Here is a 21,099-nt window from a genome sequence, read left to right on the forward strand (position 1 = left end):
GCTTGTGCATGCACCAGGTCAAAGGACGTTTCCTTAGGATGTGTTGCAGTTTGGAGTTTTCATAGATCCAGCAATCCATGTTCTCTTGGCGCTGATTTTGCATCACATGTAAGGCTGTCGAAAAACGACAGTCCTTCATGCACGACACAATTTATTTTACTGCTTGTAGTTGTATCTCTTTTGTATTACATCTTTGTAAGTGAAAGAATTTGAGTTGCATGTGAGCAAGGAATAGTGCAGGAATTATCTCTCAATGTTTCAAGATTTGCATGCGTCTTAGTTAAAAGAAAAACCTGTGACACTTTGCTTTGTTAATACTGCAACAATAGCTGCATTTCAATGAGTGATGCATTAGGATGTATAAACAATGGAATGTTAGCATGTGATTTTGACATAACAAAGAATTTTGTTACATTTTGTCTATTGGTGTGGCAAACTTTGCAAGGCATATTTGTGAGGCCATTGAAATGGATCTCACCATGCTGAAACCGCATAATTAGAGAAGCACATACTTCCTGCATTTAGGCGTCATGGTTTTCACAGCGGAATGTTACTTTTTCCTTTACCTTTTTTTTATAACAGTTTGCTTGCAGTAACGGTATTAGGTGGCTTCTTGCTACCATGGTAATAACAGTGTGTATGTATAAAAGCCTGTACATAAAATCATATTTTAGTATGATAGCTGGTTAAAAAATGGTGGATGGGATACATCTTACTGTGATCTTATATTTATGGCATGCATTAATGTGAAGAACTGGCTCATTTTGCATTATGTAGCTAATATTACATAATGCAAGGACACGCTACATGTTACTTTTTTTAACATGGTGGATGTGAATGGAGAACAAGCATAAGATGCAAACGCATAGCTCGACGTAAATTTGTGGCAATGGCCTATTGCTCTTCATGTGTTGTTGCTTTAACACAAACAAACCAGCACACTGTGTAACCAACTGCAGAACTAATTTTGTTTGGTGCAATGCACTGTTATCGAGACAGGTTAAAGCTTGTTCAGAGATGCTCAGGGAAGCTTGTTGTCAGCTCTTTATATTTTAATTACCGGTGAAAATGAGGAGACATGCACTGTGGAGTAGAAAATCTCAATCAGTCTGGGAGCACAGTTCCCGTGAAGCTAAAATTTAGATGTGTTCATCTCTTCAGTCATGGACAGTTTATTTCTAATAGTATTGAGTATAAGGCTGTGCGTATAGTACATTAATGGTTTGGAAACTTGTATTCTTAGCTGGCTGATGTGATGAGTCTGATGTTTGATCTGTCAGTAGCAAGAACGGTTGTGCATTTACACTTCTCAGTATATTATGCCCCCCCCCCCCCCCCCCCTTTTTTTCTAATTGTGATGCGTCCAGTCTTCCCACCTGTGCCCATACAGCATAGTTATGATTGAAAGTTGTTGTTATGTATATTAACAGTTTCCTGTTTCTTTGTTTTGCTTTTTTGACAATGAAAGTAGCTGATGCTTTATTCCATGTGACAAGAACACCTTGCATAAGAAAAAGAAGAAAGGCTGACCTGCTGTAGTGCAACTTGTATGTGTTTATTGAATGCTGAATTCAGCCAATGTGAAGAAAGTCGTGCACATCATAGTTTTATGTGGTGATCAAAATGTTTTACAGTACTGCAATATGATACCACCGCACAAGACAAGCTGCATTATGTATCGTGCAATAGGGCCAGTTCAAGATCTGCTAATATGCAGTAGTTTTAATAAAGTGTAATTCTTATGTGCTTGTTGGTTCTTCTGTGCAGATACATGGCTAGTACAGCCTTGATATTGTTTCCAAGTTGTGACAGATGTGCCTGATACAGTTCCCCGAAGCTCTGTGAAGGTCACAGTATAACAAACATTCCAGACATGACCCATATATGTCTAGTATCACAGCCAAGGATTTGTTTCCTCTGGTATAGCGTTGTACAAATGAGGCTGTAGATATGTGAATATAGCCTGTGAAAATTGTGATGCCTGATAAAAGTATGTGAAAATTTATGCTCCCAGGCTGCCCTTGCTAGTTGCTTATACATGTTCTTTTACATTTCACATGCCCCATGTAAGTAAGAACAAATAAAACACCAGTGATGGTGGGTGGATGAAATAAGCCCACTGTTGTTGAAGGTTGTCTTCTACCAATGTAAGTATTTTATTTGTAATTTATTAACGGGAGATGCAGCCGTTGTGTTTGGAGGTACGCGAAACTTTCAATAGGAAAGAGAGCATGTTGCTGGGCGAGTTGGTCAAGTTGATAAAGTCGATAAAGTCGAGTTGATAAAGTAATTGTGCGCACAAAAACGAGTGTGAAAGGTATACAACAAACACACACAACTACACAACTATGCTTGCGTATACTTCACATCATTGTTTGTGTGTGCGCAGTGATGTTCCAATAGGAAAGTTGCAAAGCATAAAATGGAACACTTAGTGATGCTTTTACTGACAAGATTCAAGTTTTTCTGCAGTTCTGGTGCTTAACAAGTTGTGCAGTATATTAGAAGAGTACGCAACTGCAGTCTGCGGACACATTATTCCAGTTTTGGCCATTCACTTAATTGGGGTATTGAAAAAGAAAACATGTTTGGAAATTGTGTGATTACACTTCATCTTGCGAGGGGTTTGCAGTGAAGTGAAAACTATGAGTTGAAGTATAGGTGCTGTTTTTGGCACCTGCACACATAGGCCCCAGATAAGGCTTTGGCAAGAGTACAGCATATTCTGCAATTGCACGCGCACCATATAATGCTTCTCTCATCTTAACTGGTGAATTGTTAAAGCTAGAATTTCGCACAGAAGTGACATTTGGCCGACAGTATTTTTTTATACCACATCTGTTCAGGGTACGTGCCTTATTCATTCAGAAGTTGGATATTTGCATCGTCTGCAGTTGTGCTTCGCCATTGCCGTAGGCGATACAAATATCCGACTGCTTCTGATCAAATCGGGCAACTATCCCTCACAGCGAAAGGATCCCTTGTCATCTTCCCTTCCTTCATGGCACAGCCAATTGAGGTGTCCACCAAGAAGTGAGACAGTTACTGTCCCTTTCATTTCCTCAAAACCAATGTTTCAAGGCATCGTTTCAAGGCGTCAATTTTAAAGGTGAGCCTAGTTTTTAAAATTACTGAATCTGCATTGGGGTTCGAAATATTGGATGTGAAAATTTAGCCTTTGCAAGCTTGTTTATGTTGGCTTTCACACGTTGCACATTGTTAAAATGGTGTCTCTCTCTTTCTAATGCAGCAAATAAAAATGCACATTGCATTTACGATGTTCAAGAAGTGAACATGATTTCGGCAGGCACCATTTTATAAATGTGCAATGTGAGAAAGCCAACTCAACAAGGTTTAAAAACCGTATTTTTGACGTTTGATATTTCAAACCATAATGCCGGTTAAAATTTAAACACTGGGCTCGCCTTCGATGTTGACAGCCTTCAGTTTCCCAATATTGCGTCTTTAAGCCAAAAATTGGAAAGTTGCTTTGTCCGTGTACTGTGCGATGTCAGTGCACGTTAAAGAACCCCAGGTGGTCGAAATTTCCGGAGCCCTTCACTACGGCATCTCTCATAGCCTGAGTCGCTTTGGGACGAACTAAAGTTGCTTTGGTAATTTCAGTTAATTATCTTTTACTTTCTTTTGCAAAACTTTACAGTCCACCGCACCATACAGATGAAGGGATGAATGATGTGGTGGACTGTAGCTACAGGTCGTGCATAATGTCTGCCTTGCTGCAAAGTCCACATGAACAGACCACATGATGTATTTCGCAGTTATTTTATGATGATGATGACGAATTTTTATGGCGCAAGGACATATGTGGCCAAAGAGCGCCATGCCGCAAGGTGGTTTTTCTGCTACTCAAGGTGGGAGGTCAAAGAGCCATTTCTCAAGCATTTCACCCTAAAGAAGCCAAGCACCAGGCAGGGGCTTTACCCATTGTATCACTGGTGGGTACCCGGTGGCACTGGGGATCGAACCACGCATCTCCCACATGTGAGGCAGATGCTCAAATGACTAGGCCACCGCTGCGGCCGCAGTTAATTTAATGCGATAGCATTGGGAGGGTCATGAAGGTGAAGCCTGTCTGGTGGCGCCGGCATCTGTGTGAAGCCTTCACCTGCTGGGTGGTGGTAGGTTACGGGTGGTGTTTTAATGGATAGCATTAGGAGGGTCGTGAAGGCGAAAATTGACCGGTGGAGTTGGCCTCTGTGTGAAGCCTCCACATGTTAACCATCCGTTCTCCACTTGTAAAGGGAAGGAGGGAGATGCCGGATGCAGAATGACTCAGCAAAAATGAAAATGACGAAGAAAATGACTCTGACGACAGTAGAGCTACATGCAGAATAGAGCCTCCTAAAGAACTGTGTGCAAAAATGAGGCTTGCGAAAGGCGTAGATATTTCTTCTTGCATTGCTCAAGAAGAGAAACCTGAGGGAACCAAGAACTTCGTGCTTTCTTTCTCAATAAAGTAATTTGTACAGCCATAGGCCACACAGTGAGCTTGCATTTCATACAAGCGGCAAAAGCGAGGCATGGAGCTCAAATCAGTTGCCGCACTACAGCGCAGAAACACACGGCCGGCTCATGTTTCCCAACCAAAACCAAATTGCCTTCACCGCGCACATGCAGAGAGAGAGAAACAGCATTTATTAGCACCCGTCAAAAGGTTGACAGGAATCCGAGACTCTGCTCAGTCCCAGCCATGTCCGCCCCTTCAGCCGTCGACCGGGATCTCCCTGGACCTCGGCAGCGGCTAGAGCAAGACGGAATTTACGTTGTCCCTTTTCTTCCTGTTTGAGAAGCAGTGCCTCCCAGGATTAGTTTCTTCTGTCAGGTTCTCCAAAGCTTGGACGCATACACAAACTTTTCCGCAAATGATCAGTTAAGCCCCACTGGCAGCGGTGTTTTGTGACATATTTCGCATAGTTTAGAATGAATTGCTGGTGGTAAAAGCATTATTTGGTGCACTGGGATGGGTTTGGGGGGAGAGTGGAGGGTTTCACCCCTCCCTTGCTTAGGTGGTAGTCCTTATTCCGGGACTCCATTGGTTGTAGCTGCCGCCCGCGCTCTTTGGACCAGAGCCCTCTGGGACCCCATGTCCAAGCAGTCGCGTACAGGGTCGCCTCTCAGCCCTCTCTCATTGGCTGGTTTATTCTGTCTATCCCTGGATTTTTCTGGCAGGCCCACACCATATGGTATATGTCTGCCCACGTGTCACAGAATTTGCAGTATCCCGAAAAAGTCTGGTTTATATGTTTCAAAAAGATCGCAGTGACCCTGTTTGCAGCCTTCTGCGGTGTCGGTACTCAGTTCTAACCAGGCCCTTGGCAAGCTCTGGGAATGTCTGCCTACTGAGGCGCAGATATATTGTGATGTCCGCGTAAGTCACAAGTGATTGCGGCAGGAGCCCCGACTCTGGGGGAGATACGCCCAGGCATTTGTGTGCGCAGCCTCATCCCCTTCTATTCCATATGGTGTCCGGGCACCCATATCAATAGATTTTTTGCTCTGGATTGAGCTATGCTGCTCGTTTGCTGCAATTTTGGTGGCAAATGGCACTATACTTCCCCTTATATATATATATATATATATATATATATATATATATATATATATATATATATATATATGTATATATATATATATATATATATATATATATGAAAGAAGCCAACAGCCACAGAAACCAAGGGGCACAGGGGATTTTTAATTCATTTATTTATTTTGTGGATTTTAGAATATTACTGACGATGTTATCGCTTAAAGCTAATTGATTAGAAAAGCAGAAGAAAAAACAACCACTGCCGCCGGTGGGATCCGAACCCACGACCTCCGAATTACGCGTCCGGTGCTCTACCTCTGAGCTACGGCGACGGCTGTCAAATCTTCTGCTTTCGGGGGTATTTATGTTTACAAGTAACCTAACCTTGAGAGTGTTCATCAGCGCCACCCATATATATATATATATATATATATATATTCATACATACATATACATACATATTCATACATACATATACATACATATATATTATATATATATATAATGTGTATACGCAGACAAGGGAAGAGGAATGAAGGACTTGTTATAATAGAGAAGCCAACAGCCACATGCCGCCGGTGGGAACCAAACCCATGACCTCCGGTAATTCGGAGGTCGTGGGTCCGTCGTTGAGCGACAACGGTTCCACAAGCGTGCTCAGCTGCCACGTTGTCACAGCTCTTCTAGAGCTTTTTGTTACATATGTGCCTTTGGTACACAAGTGGAAGAATTCATTCAGGACCAGCTTGTAGAAAAGACGGGCCGCCAGCAGCTACGTACGGGAGCGACTGCTGCTGGAAGGTTCTGCTCTGACGTTGCGACGTGCGCTCGACATTGCCAGAACAATGGAAACAACAGAACAATAGTCGCTGCAACTCACTCCACGTACAGATATTCACGTAATAGGGCGCCTTGCATCACCAGCCGCGCGACCAGAGCATTCTCAAGTCTCAGAGCAGCGCTAGGCCAGCTAAGAACCGATTCAAGAGTTTGTTTCCGCTGCTGCTCCCCACGGCACATAGCATTATTTTGCTTACTCCTCAGGTTATAACACGAGACAAAGGCATGCACTAACAATAACCCCTTTGAACGCGCGAAATAACTGCTTTAAATATTCTTTTTTTCCGAGGACAATTACTGAATGGAACAAACTTAATAGCGAGACTGTTAATCACAATTCTTTACTGATGTTTGAAAAGTGCCTGCAAATGTTAAGAATTTGTGCTTATATGCTCGTATTTTATTTGTTTTTTTCCCACCCTGCTATGATCTGTACTAGATCGCAGTATCTATAAATAAACAAACAAGTAAATAAATAAAATAAAGTTCTTTAACGTGCAGAGCCAGAACAAGGACGTGCAATAAATGTGGTAAGTTGGGTCATTTCAAACGTATGTGCAGAAGTCTGGTAGAGCCCAGGCAATCCCTGGCCATTCGAGAGGCCACTGCCGAAAATTACATTGGAGTTATGACAATTTTTCACCTTGGGCGAAGGCATACAACAGGAATACAGGTGGACGGGCAAGTGCTCGGTGTCACTATTTCACTGTTAGTGGACACCAGCTCTGCGGTCTCAATTTTGTCTGCAACTACATATGAGAGGCTGAAGCTTTCGACTTCGTCTCAACCATCTACAGCCACCCTCTTCGATTTTTCACGCAATCGCATTGTTGTGCGGGGATGTTTCGTCGCTCCCGTTGTATTCCACGACCGCCACGCAAACGTGCTCTTCCATGTCGTGCCTAGGAACGGATGTTGGACGCCATCGTCACCCTGCGTCTGCAAATCGATGGCAGGTGCGTAAACTGCATGACACCTTCATATGCACCTGAGGGCATTCCCAGCGAACTGCACGCCGACTTTGCACACTTGTTCGATGGGAAGCCAGGTCTGGCAAAGAACTTCATTCAGAAGGTGCGAGTTCGTGAAGGCGAAATTGCGAAATTGCGGTGACTGCCGTTAGCAGTAAGAGACCATGCAGGTGTCCGAGGAACTAAAGCGTCTTGAATGTGAGGGTATCATTGAAAAAACTGACAACTCTGCATGGGTATCGCGACTAGTCATTGTGCGGAAAAAGGACGGGTCAGTACGCTTACGCGTTGATTTACGTGAATCCAACAAGGCAATTGTCGTCGACAAGTTCCCGCAGCCACACACAGTAGAGCTCCTGAATAAGCTGCATGGTGCAAAATACTTTTCGAGATTGGATTTGGCTGCAGCGTACCACCAAGACCCATTGGACCCAGACAGCTGAGATTTAACAGCGTTTATTACGTACCAAAGATTGTACCGATTCCGACGTGTATGTTTCGGTCTTGCTTCAGCACCGGCAGCTTTTCAAAAAATGACGACTATGATTTTGCAAGCGTGCAGAAATACCTTCCGCTACATATAGATGACATCATTGTTTTTGGCAGCCCATTTGACGAAGCGAACTTTAGGCAAGTTTTGCATCGCATCAATGACAACGGGCTGAAGTTAAATCAAAAGTGCATTTTCAGTGTGAGCGAACTTCTATTCCTTGGTCATATCTGGTGAGTGATAAGGGCGTGCAACCACTGCAGAGCAACATTGATGTCATTCAGAACGCACCTGCGGCGACGGGCAAGGCAACGTTACGTTCCTTTCTTGAAATGATGGGCTGTTACGCTAAATTCATTCCGCAATACACCGAGATGGTCGAACCCCTCTGTGAGTTGCTGCGAAAAGATTCCGAGTTCCAGTGGGATTCGAAGTGCCAAACTTGCTGTGATGAAGTGGGTTGTTTTTTGTCTGGCAGATGCTTGCAGCTGTTTGATCCTGCTCTTGAGACCATCGTTATAACTGATGCATCCGGAATTGGCCTCGGAGCAGTACTGCAGCAGCGGTGTGGTCACGAAGTGGTTTTTGTTGCCTTCGCTTCCAGGGGATTGGCAGACGCGAAAAGAAGTATTTGACTGGCGAGCTTGAAGCTTTGGCATGTTTGGTTTGGTTTATTGGGGTTTAACGTCCCAAAGCGACTGAGGCTATGAGAGACGCCGTAGTGAAGGGCTCCGGAAATTTCTACCACCTGGGTTTCTTTAACGTGCACTGACATCGCACAGCACACGGGCCTCTAGAATTTCGCCTTCAAGAAATTCAGCCGCCGCGGCCGGGATCGAACCCGCGTCTTTCGGGTCAGCAGCCGAGCGCCGTAACCACTGAGCCACCGCGGCGGGGCTTTGGCATGTGTATGGGCGTCTGCCTAGACTTCATTTCAGCATACATAATCACGCACAATAACGAAGCAAAATCCACAGAAACCAACGACAGCACGCGCACTCCAATGCGCTGTCTGGCGCCGGCCCATTCCGTCGACGAGGAAGGCGCCGAGAGGCGGCGCCACCCGACCTAGGGTGTCCCGATGCGCGCGCCCCCTCCGGCGGAGGGGGCGCGCGCATCGAGACAACTACGTATACAGTAACTCTACGTACCAGTTGCACACAGCGCCCTCTCTCGGGAGCCCGTGGCGGCTATCGCAAAAGCGGCCCGCTATCCGCTCTCCGGCCCGCCGGTCGTCACACTGTGCAGTGTTCTAGAACTCTGCACACTGCCCTGTATATGAGCGGAGAGCAGGGTTGCCGTTGGTGGCTACTTTGCGCCAAACTGGCCACTTTTACGACCCCGTCTAGCGATGAAAATTTCACTTTGGCTCCCTACTTTTATTTTGGCGCGGTTACTAACCATTTTTTTAATTGCATCGGCTGTGGTGCGCATCAAGGCACCCCTACGAGTGGCTAAAGTAGCTAGGGAGCCTACATGCGCGAGCGGCGCGACTCTAAAGTCACGCCGCTCGTGAAGCGCGCGTGGAGATGTCTCCGAAGGTGACAGCTTCAGAGAGATTCCACTTGACCAAGGGGCAGTGAGAGAGTGCAGCTTCCAATTCTTGAGGAAAATGACGATACAATTCCTACAGCGGCTTCCAAATGCCTTGTCTGCACTTCGCAGGCTATGGCATCAATGTTGATGACACAGAAAGCGCGAACAGACGTGAAGGCATACGAAGCTGCCATTTCGTTTCTTTGTATATGTTCCTCCATCGATCGAGCCGGAGTCATAAACGCGGCAACAGCAGAATATTAGCGCGCATTTGATCACACATGTTTCAGTTTATGGCCCACAAGGCATGCAATGGCGGCGAATGGCCTTTTTCCATGCCTTTTTCCCCACCTGGTGCAAGGCACACCGAAAATTTGTCAGTTCCAGTTCGTAATGCTGATGCTGAGCGCGTGTTTTTCTGCGTGAACTTGACAAGAAACAGATGCGCAACAAAAGGAAGCTAGACTGGCTTATGGAGATTCCACGAATCAAGTTCGGTCTAGGGCTCGAAGTCCAGGCAGCTTCAAAGTCCTACTGAATTGGATAAATTTCAAAGAATCACTTTCGCAGGATCACTGTCTACGTGGACTGTAATTTAATGTTTCATTTATTTAATTTGCAACGTACCTGTGGCTTGAAGACCAAGAAGAAGGGCCAAATTGTCTGTTCTCTATTCTGCTTCTCGCGCCGGTTGGAAATGCTATTATTTATCGGTCTTTAATGAGAACTGTACTCAAAATATCACTGTTGTTACAAATACTATACAAATACGGCGCCAAGATTAAATGGCATGGCTACTTTTGGCTACTTTTGAGTTCTGGTTTTAACTTGAGTTCTGGAGATCGCTCGCATCGAGTGCCATCGTTGATGGGAAGAGTGAACGTGCACAACGAGGCAAGAGACCGAGCAGACCGGCGAACGAGAATCAAAGCAGAACCGAATCATCAAATGCAAAAAATAAAAAAAAGATTGTACCGGGTTTTTATTGACAGGTGGTAGGCCACAATGGTAGCGGGAAAGTGATGTCACTTCGGCGCGCAAGACCTGTTGGGAAGTGTTGCAGTGTTGTGTTTCACGATTTTGTGATGTTATGGTGTCGCTTTTATTTGCCTAAGTTCTCGAAGTCGTGCTGTCACGCCTTTGACGCAAAGAAAAGTGACGAAAAGGAGCGAGTTACCATATAGCTAGGCATCGAATGAGGTATGAGGGCTTCTCTTGACACTGCATCTTTGCAACTCTTGTCTCCTGTCTAGTTTGTTTTGCAACTTCGTTTTTTCTCTTGTCTAGTTTGTTTTCTACTGCATTCAGGCTAATCTCATGGCTGTCTTAGGCAAATGCATCTTGTGAAATCGAAGTTATTGACTCATGCTGGTGTAACAAATAAGCTAATTTGGTGCCAAACAATTACTCGTAGGTCCTGTGGTTATGGATCAACAACCCGACGAGTGTTCGACTCCATACGTCTCCCACAGAGTGGCACCGCAGTGCAAGCTCCTTGAAACGATATATGAATATCCCAAGCAGAACACCGACGGTAAAAGACAGTTCACATCGGTACGAAAGTACAAAAGGTTTATTGACTTCACGACGGGGCCGACAGCTTCTAAGAAATGGAAACGAAGCCAGAAAGCACGAAAGCTGGCAAGCAGCCGTTTAGTTCATGCAGTGGCTGCGCATTTGCACAGTTCGTCCGAGCACTGTGACGACATGCTCGTTTCACGGCGCCCTGCGCGAAACACTAGAGTGCGTGTGTCGTCAGCGTGCCCCGAAACGCCTTCATCGCAACATGGCTCTCAAGCCCAAACGAAATCGCAGTGTTGTAACGAAGCTGCCAATGTTTGTGCCATGTATGACGTAGGTGATAACGTGTACACAATCCGCAAGTGGGACGTTGTATCACGTGCGGTACCTGTGTGTAATGAATTACCTGAAGCTTTTGTTATTTCAAGCACGGACTTGATTGTTGAGGAAGCTGCCACTGTAGAACTGCCCCTTGATTGGACGGGCAGCAACCAGGAAGAGGGTGAAGATCAAGTGCCTGCAAGCTTGGATAATCTTGCTTCTGTGACCAGCACAAGTACCCCCCCTTGGAGTCACTCACTGCCATGTCCACAAGAAAATCAGGCTACATTTTGTGATAGCAGTAGCAGCAGCAGTGCACAAATGGTTAACTGAAAAGATGTTGCTTTTTCTGAGATGTGCCTGGGATAGCCCGTGTTTGACAAGACAAGCAGTGGTTTCTGAAAGCTTCATGGCAGTTAGTATTCATAATGAGACTGATGCTTACATGGGCAGGACTTAAAAGTTGTCTCCAGTATTCCATTAAGACAGGTGGCCATGACAGGGAATGTAGTCTCTGTGACAGTTGTGGAAATTTGCACTGTATGCTCTCATGGATTTAGCTGGGGCCTTCTTTTTATGAGTTGTTGCTTTAGCCCTCCATTTCTGATAAGGCCCATTGTCAGCATCCGTGTCTGATTCGTGACCCATTGGTGGCTGTTGCATTTTGTAGCCCATAGAGGTAGGTGAAGTTAAAGGGACACTGAGGACAACTCTATACAATTTTGGTTCTTGCTAAAAATGGCTGTATGGCTCTTTCTGGCTATGCTGATGTTTGTCTCGCAGCACAAGCAAGACACATTTCATGCTGAGAAAACTGGAGCTAAAAATTTTCCCATCTCTTGATAACCTGTGATATCAAGACTGAGAAGGGCCCTGTGATCACCATTTGGAAGTGAATTAAAGCCGAGACTCCATGTGTAAAAGTTGACGTGACAACATTGCATTTGTGTGCGTAAAGGCCAGTTGTGGCGATACCTGTATTTCATGTTTTGACCTTCTAGCTCCTAAGATCTCGGTTTTCAGTGAAAGTAGCCTTTTTGTAATTAGCATGTTGTAATCATTCAACAGAGGTCAACTTCAGTTTATCCTCAGTGTCCCTTTAAATAATCATGATGGGTAGCCATAGCATACCTGCACTTGAGAGTGCATTATACATAGGGCCCTTCATTCCTGTTTTTTTTTTGTTTTTTTTCTAATTTGGGGAAGGAAGGAAGGGGAAGGAAAAACTTTTAACTCTAGTATTCTTGACTTTTGCGGACTTGGTGGTATCTGCAGAGGTCTTTATCCTTTGTGTTATCCCTGGAGTCGTCTCTGTTGAGCGGGGCAGTGCTACTATGGGGCACCACCTGTTCCGTATTTATCTGTCCGTGTTAGAAGAAATTCTCCTGCGCAATCTACTGAACTATATAGGCTCGAAAGATGAAGACCATCATAAGCTACCCTGTAGTCGGCGCTTTGAGCCTATATAGTTCAGTAGATTGCGCAAGAGAATTTTTCGTAACAGGGACAGATAAATACGGAACACGCGGTACAACCGCCAATAATATGTCAGCAGTGCCTGTGTTTCATCAGCTTCTAACTTCTAACGGGTACTGTGTTAACTGATTCTCATCACACAACACACAGTCACTTTCTTGCATTTCACCTCCATTGAAACAGCCTTGTTTTGATGGAGGTGGAACGCAAAAGAGACATCCATGTGCTGTGTGTTATTGCACATGTTAAAGATTTTAGCCCTAGGTGGTCTAAAATAATAGGAGCCCTCAACTATGGCACCCCTCAAAGCCCATGTGCTGCTTTGGACGTTAAATCCCATAATTTTCAGTATTTTCATTCTGAAGTGAAGCTGCACCGTGCATGACAAGGGTTAAAATAGGTTTATAATCGTAATGGGGAATTCAAGATCCTGCTCTTTAAATTGGTAACACATAATAGGACTTAAGAACTGCAAGGAACCGCAGGATGGTGGAAGGAGACAACACAAAGTGGTAAGTGCCGTGGGGCACTTCCATCCAGAAGGAGCATTCTCAGGAAGGCAGTTTTTCATGTAAAAATTGGTTAAATTCGGTTTTGATAACATTCGTTTGGGGTGAAAGATCTGAGCCAAATTAATTTTTACAGAAAAGCAAAAGACTCCAGTTATGCATTAACACCGTAAACATGCCACCTTTCTATGGTCTCCCGTGGTCTCCCCCCTGCCACTGATAACAAAGTTACAGCATGCAGTATGCCAAAGAACTTAAGGTAGCTTTCAGGTGTACTCTTGAGACTTCCTGAATAACAAGCAGTGTGGCCATACTTTGATGGGGGCGGAATGCAGAAAACGCCCTTGTGATGTCAGCACCCGTTCAAGGACCTCAGTTGGTTAAAATTACTCCAGAGCTCTCTGCTACAGCACTCCCTTCTTTCATCCCCCCTCGTCCCTTCTTCAGAGCGCAGTTAAGCTGTTCACTTAGAGCGAGACGGTAACTGCACCTTTTCTTTTCTCATAACCTGTGTTAAATTTTTTCTTTTCAGTTAATATCAGTTAAGACCGCCTAGATGCATATTTTCTCTTTATTATAAAGGCTGAATGTGCGGACACTTTTCGAAATTTCTACTCGAAAACTGCAGACCTTGGGGAGCAAGCAGCACTTAAATGTATTCTCATATTGCAACTCCTTGCCTTGAAAACATGCCTAATAGCAGACGGAATTGTGACAATGCCTTGATGCTGTTGAAGAATGTTGTCAAATTTATATTTGATGTGTCACTCATCTACTTTTCTTTTGAATAGTTTATTGTCTATTTTGTGTATTGTATGGAATTGAGCGATCTTTTTCTATTGCTCTCATTGCTCAATCACTGCAAAAGTGATGGTATGGCAGTGCTGAAGCCCTTAATGAAAGCTGCAAAGAATTTCATTCAAATAGAATTGGTATAGAACTATAGAAAAAACTTGCTTGTTGGTCATGTTTTTGACTATAAATCTACAACAGAATGCTTTTATACTGAATTTTTTGCGACAGTTTATTTTTCATTACAGTGGAATAGCACTTCAGTGAACTTCAAGGTGAAAGTTTGCTGAATTGAAATTAGAACTCAGGTACCCATTGAACCGAAGTAAATTTCAAGCATGCAAATGGTTCCTAAGGCATTTATTTCACAATACTAAAAACATGCATGCATTATGTACTTGTCGCTTTTGATAAAATGCAGTAATTTTCTGCTGAACTTTCGCATTCATCATTGCCAACTCTGTGAACTGGGCAAGTTTGTAAATGCTTTTATGTATCTGTTTAAGGACAAATGCTTGCTGCATAGCAAACGCTTTCAACTTCTACAGATGCATTATTGGATCTTTTGTGGAAATCCTTATGTCATTTTTCTTGAAACTGCTCAAGCTACAAGCCAGCTTAAGGCTTTGTAGCCATGCTGAATTAAGGCAGATACGGAATACCGAAGGTTTGCAGCGAAGGTATGGCGCTGCAAAGTTTTGCATGCTGCACAGCTTCAGTATTGCAGTGTCCAAAGTTTTACTGACAAATATTGCTCGATCTGTTGAAATTATGCATTCTGACCTGGAAGCGGTACATTAATGCTTCCCAAAATGTCAGCTAAACTGTGAGTTGCAGTGTGGTGAAACTTGTGCTTCGTGTCAGTGGAGGATTTCACAAAGGTTTTTATTGAAAAGTTTATCCAAGTGATATGGTATAGTTAAAAAAATTTCATCTATATTCAGATACAACTTAAGAAGGCAGCGGCTTTTCCCCGTCAAAGAATCCCCTTCCATCCAATGGCGTCGGCCGATTCTCATGACCCTGCTAGGGTGACAATGCAGGGAGCGGTGCCACAATGGAGAGAGGGGTCTATCCCTGACTATGGAGGGAGTGGACTATCACCTTTCATCTACCACTCCCTGCTTTGTGACACTAGCATGGTCATGAGAATCGGCCGATGCCATTGGCTGGAAGGGGCTCCTTTGACGGGGAAAAGCCGCTGCCTTCTTAAGTTGTATCCGACTATAGTGCACACAGGGATGCTGCGATTTCCTCTTGCTGTATTTGAGATTTTTAAGACTTTTAAAGCATCAGCTGTAGACTAGTGCGTTCCCAGCTCTCCTTCCCACAGCCTTCTCGAGTGCCCACACTGCAGTGACCATTCCACCTTTCTCCATGTGGTCTGGCAGCGCCTGAGAATTTTTACCATCTCACCCGTTCCTAACTGTACCCAGACCTCGTGGGAGGACTTGTAGGTTTATAGCACTGCCTCTAGCCAGCAGTGGCTGCTGGCAGTAGTGAACATGTATGGTGGAAGTATACGTATAGAATGTTCCTGGTTGCATTATGTGCAGCTAAAGCTTTCTCCTTTCTTAACCACTGCCATATTCTTTCTTGTACTGTCGTTTATTTGTATGAAGTTGTGTGCAGTTGCTACAATTTCTACATTGTTTCCTTGCACAAGCCTTTGATGCCCAGTACTCATGCTGACAAAGTTCATTGCCTGTTCAAACTTTTCACAGAGCTCGGTGACTGTGCATCTAGCGTCACGAGTCGGCATTGATCTTATGTTCATATGTTAAATGTTCTTATCTGGCCTTTTCAAATGGCCTGCATTGTGCTTGTATTCTGTATGTGAAACATGTTTGCATTTGAAATCACTGCTAAAAAAAGTGTTTAGTTGGTATAGTGCATGTTCTCACGGTTTTTAACTGGTATTTTGTCAGCCCAAAACACATGAAGCCTGTTCACATGAACTCGATAGAGTCGAGTCGAGTTTGCTTGTCGGATAAAAAACAAGTTGTCGGGTTGAGTAAAATAAGCGGCAGAGCGAGTCGAGTTCACTCGCCTGACCTGCCTTTCTAAAACCTCGACGCTAGGCACCGCTGCAATACTTACGTGCTTGAACCGAGTTCACGTAGGCACCAAGCGGGGCAAATCGGGCGAGTCACCTAACCCGACGCTGACTCTATCCGGTCCTGTCGGGTTCATGTAAACAGGGCTACTGATGTGCTGTTCCACACTTGGCGAGCAATGCTGCCAAAACTGCATAGCGTGCCGATTATCTTTGGCTATGTTTGTGCTTAAGATAGTTTGCCTGCTTAAAGCAAAGAACAGTGTGGAGTCAGGTTAAGCAACAATTGAACACATTATATAATTAGCATTTAAGTCATAATTTCATTTTACTTTTTATCAGGCATATGCCATTTGCCTCACCGAGGTCTGTGTTGCAAGTGATACAATTGAAGTGACCAGTTTTCATGAAAGCACCACTTGTGTAGCTTCTAAGACTTGGCATTTAAAGCATGAGACTGTGTATAGACATGTTTGATTTGTGCATGCAAACTGTTCTGCCACGTTGAATCGCTGCTTGAACAGAAGTGCGTTGAACTGTCATAATGCCTGCTGAAAAGTTCTTCTGCATAAAGCATGGTTGGCTGTAGAGTGCATTGCAGTAGCAGAACAGTGTGCCCAACTTAGCGATCTTGTGTTGATGCACCCAGTCAGACACTGGGTACCAGATGTGATGAGAAGCTTTCTCTGTGATGTTTTTCTTGTGGTCATGTTTTGACTAAGTCATTTCTAGTCTGAGGCTAATCCTTAGAGAAGTTTGAAGAGTAATTCAGTCCCAGGGGCAGAAAATGCATCTGCCACATTAAAGGAACACCGAGGACAAATAGAATTTGGCCTGTGTCGATACTGTACTGTGCTCTGATCACAGAGATACCACTCTCACTGAATACAGAGCTTTTATATGGTAGAGAAGTCCAAAAGCCGAAATACAGATGTTGCCAACACTGGCCAATTTCACAACTAAAATAAGTGCGTCGACACCCAATTTTTGGGTGCAGATTCATGGCTACACTTCAAAACAGTGGCACCCCAACCTTTTTGGTAAGGACAAGTTTGAATCGACAAGCGAGAAGATTTTTAAACAGAGTTTTCTCACCGATAGATGCATATTTTGCTGCCGGACAAAAGAAGTCAGCATAGCCAGAAAGAGCCAGAGAATAAACTTTTACTGGGAACAAAAGTTGGGTGCAGTTGTCCTCAGTGTCCTTTTTAATTCACAAGTTCTGCATCGTTCTGAGCATCCTTGCCTAATAGAAAGCAAGCAGTCAACATGTATTGGTGTTTGGGATGTTAATTTTTGTTCTGTGTAACAGAAAGAGTTCACAGGATGGAGTTTGTGCTTTTGCTTTGGTGAGCGCTTTGTTCACTACCCATGGAAGTTATTAAAGCGCACTGCATTTTGTGGAGTGCACTGGCTTCATATAAAAATGATTCTCTGAAAGGGTCTAGAAATACTTTTATTATACAACAATGCACCAGGTGAATTAGTAACTATAATTCATCACATCAGTCAACACCACTATAAACCCACCACTGTGTAGCACCCATAAATGATGCATGGAAAAACACTTCATAGAACAACCAAAGTATACACTAACAGACCACTTAGAACGACTAGTTTATAAAATACTGGTGGCAATAGTGCTAATGTTACAAATGAAAGATTTCTACCACATTATCTTTGACTGCGGGATGAAGATTGAACTAATGTATCCAAAGCAAGTGGCCTTGTACACAAGTACAGAACTAAGTTGACAAAACAAAAACATAACTGCTTCAATAAGACAAAGATGCTGTTTCTGTTCCAACTGCTGTACTTAAATTTATCCCATTTCAAATCGCATAGGGCTTTATATTGCACTGCTCTCTGTAGTCGGGGCTAGGCTTGATCGCAGCTGGATATGTAGCAGATTGAATGGTTTGCAGATCGTGCTTTCAAGATATATTTAACACTTCAATTTACTTTCACTCCTTGAAAATACGAAAAATTGAGAGCAACACAACAAATCCTGCTGCTGGCTCAACCAACGAGCTTGGACATGAAAGCAGGATGCTGAAAAAGCAGTACTGTCGCCCATTCATAGCATTGAGTAGCAAATGCAAGAAAGTTGAACAATCTGTCCCAGGTGCAGGTGGAAAAACTAAATGGAACACAGTGCTATAATCTTGCTGCACTATTATGCACAGTGAAAATTTACTTTGCTGGGCTCATCACTAGTGCAGTTCTGCATAGGTACACTATGCTCCCAGATTCTCACGTCTAATATGGTGTCCAGATTTCCAATTTCACATGAAAGACTACAGCAAAGTGTTCTGTTCATTTCATTCTACTTTGCACAAGACATTGTCCGCACCAAATCCTACACTGGCCACAGTACACAACTCGTGGCTGCCTTGATAAGATTCCTCTATCACCTGGTGGTTGAAAATGTGTTGTAATACGCACAGGCCCTGCATGAAGAACACCTACAAACATCTATGGGGGAATTGAAAATATAGTCATAATGCAGAACACTTAGGCTGAACTTAACAATTTTGTCGCTGTTAAGTTTTGCAGCGAAGGTCACTACAACGAATTTCAGTTATGGCCGTATGGCCGCAAACACAAAACTGAAGAACATCTGTGATGACTTAACACTTGCATGAGCTATTGCAAGTGATGCCTTGAATGTTATTTTGGACACGTAAGCTTAAGTATCGCCTGGCTTATGGCAGCCCATGCTGGTAACAAAACGAAGCCCAGCCAAGCAGACAGCTTCTATCACAATGAATACGACACAAACTAATCCTTCGAGGTTTTTATAATCTCGAAACAGGTGACATGCCATGGTAGTTCATGGGAAATACGACAGTCACACTGAAGGTGTTTACGTCGTGAAGGAAACATTTTTATAGGCACGCAAAAAGCAGTGAGCACGTCCCAACAACTAGCCACCAGTTTTCAGAAGCAAATAGAAGATGCAACAAATCATCTTTAGAGTTCCTCTCAGTGCTGCTTTCAATATCACGTCATACGTTACACAGCTGCTCTAATTTAGGATGCAGAAACAGGCTCTGTGATGAAAGCTTCACTGATACTCTTCATACTATTAGACTACAAACAATGGTAAAAGAAAGGTTCTCATACAATGAAAACATTCTGCGTGTAACTCAGCCACATTCCAGAAAAAGAAAGCAAGAGTACAGACAGCTCACTACAGTGCTTGTAAGTCACATTTTCATAGCAAGGATACATACACAAATACAGAGATGCTCTTAAACACAAAAGGCATAAGGTCAAACAAGTGATTTCTCACAATGCTCGAGATTTTTACACATAAGAAGGTCAAAAGCAAGTCTCCTTCACACTGGTTACTGGGAAGTTGAATCAAACAAAACTTTGGCCACTCAAAGTTGAATCAAACAAAACTTTGGCCACTCAAGCCTGGCAATGTTAGGAAAGGCTTTAATGCACCAACCACTAAATAGACAGTATCCACAACTAAATTGATAGCAGTCATCCTTAATGCAAGTTCAATGTGGCAAAGCTTGTCGTGTCACTGGGTTTTAAAACTGTAACCTGATTATTTGATTGCTTAATCAATCAAGTAATCAGTTAACTAGTCAGATACAAGTCAAGAAAAAATCCACTTTTCCTTGTCAAAGCACCCTCTCCCAGTCAGTGGCATCGGCCGATTCTCATGAACCTGCTAGTGTGACAATGCAGGGAGTGGAAGATAAAAGGGGATAGTCCCCTTCCTGTATTGTCATGGATAGTCACTTCCCTGCTTTGTCACACCACTCCCTGAATTGTCATACTCAGGTTCAGGAGAACTGGCCCACACCATGGGCTGGAAGGGGGTCCTTTGATGGGGCAAAGCCGCCTTCATGTGCATATAATATAAAAAGCAAAGATACACATTCTATGCATGACAGTTACCAGGAAATCAAGGCTTAACAAATGCATACACAGCTGTAACAGAGAGCAGGTGGGTTACTGGCTAAACTGTCCTTGGACAACTGCTCACAAAATCATGAGGGCACACTTGGTTTATTTGGTTCATTAAATTGAACTGATTAAATGAGTAATACATAATTACTCATAAAGCATTAATTTATTCACCAGGAGGTTACCTGTTAAATAACCCAGCTCAAATGCTGCTGCTGTGTTAATTTAAGCTTCTAACTGAAAGACTTCGCTGTGTGCTTTTTTTCTTGGGCACAACTCAAGAGCAAACAATGCTCGACTGATTCCACTGTGGTTCTTACTTATAGTGCAGGTGTCAACAACATCTAAAGACTAATGCAAATTATGACACTAGGCACTGGAAAAAAAAAAAATCTAAACTGCAGCCATCACCAAGTATTGCAGTGCAGCTGACTGTTGAATTCCTCTACTGTAACTGCTATGCAGATCACTTGAACGTGCAAAACATTTGAATAAGCAAGAAGATAATGAATGAAATATAAAGAAAGCCACAGTGGTAGTATTTCAAGTTTTGTACAGCCAGCTAAACTAAACACAAAGGGTCTATACACAGGGCGATTTTTAAAAAATCTTTACAGCTTTATAAAACTGTGATGCTTATGGTCACGTGGATGCTGCCTTCACTGAGTGTGTCTTGGGCTCAGTGGACACAAGGTAACAGGCAACAGTCACAATAATGCGACTAATTAACCAATTTTCACAACAAAACACAAAACTGATTGATCTCAAGACCCATTGCACCCTGGCAAGTCCTGTAAATTGGCAATCTCCAATCAATACAGTTATCAATACTACGATTGCAACATGTAACATAAAGTAAATAAACAGATAATTAAAAAATTTCGGCTAAGTCACAAAACCATGATTGTTGCCTTATCTTTTGCTCACTAAGCCCAACACACACTCGGTAAAGGCAGCATCCATGTAACCATTAGTCTTGAATAACCTGTAAAAATTAAAAACAAATCACCCTGCATAATATTTCCGAAGTGTCACTGCACAGGCAAGTCACACTAATTTCTAGGTCTATTATTTAAATTAATTCAACTATGAACACAAAATCATTTTCA

General features: G+C 43.4%; 1 long non-coding RNA gene across 1 annotated transcript; it reads left to right on the forward strand.

Moving 5' to 3' along the window:
- Nucleotides 1–9,721: 9,721 nt before the first annotated feature.
- On the forward strand, nt 9,722–17,503 carry LOC149353161 (uncharacterized). Its single transcript, XR_016290914.1, has 2 exons — nt 9,722–10,588; nt 10,803–17,503. It is a non-coding gene; the product is annotated as an uncharacterized LOC149353161 (long non-coding RNA).
- Nucleotides 17,504–21,099: the final 3,596 nt, after the last annotated feature.

Source organism: Amblyomma mixtum, chromosome 3 (assembly GCF_055824585.1).
Source record: "Amblyomma mixtum isolate Tamu chromosome 3, ASM5582458v1, whole genome shotgun sequence".
Taxonomy (NCBI): domain Eukaryota; kingdom Metazoa; phylum Arthropoda; class Arachnida; order Ixodida; family Ixodidae; genus Amblyomma; species Amblyomma mixtum.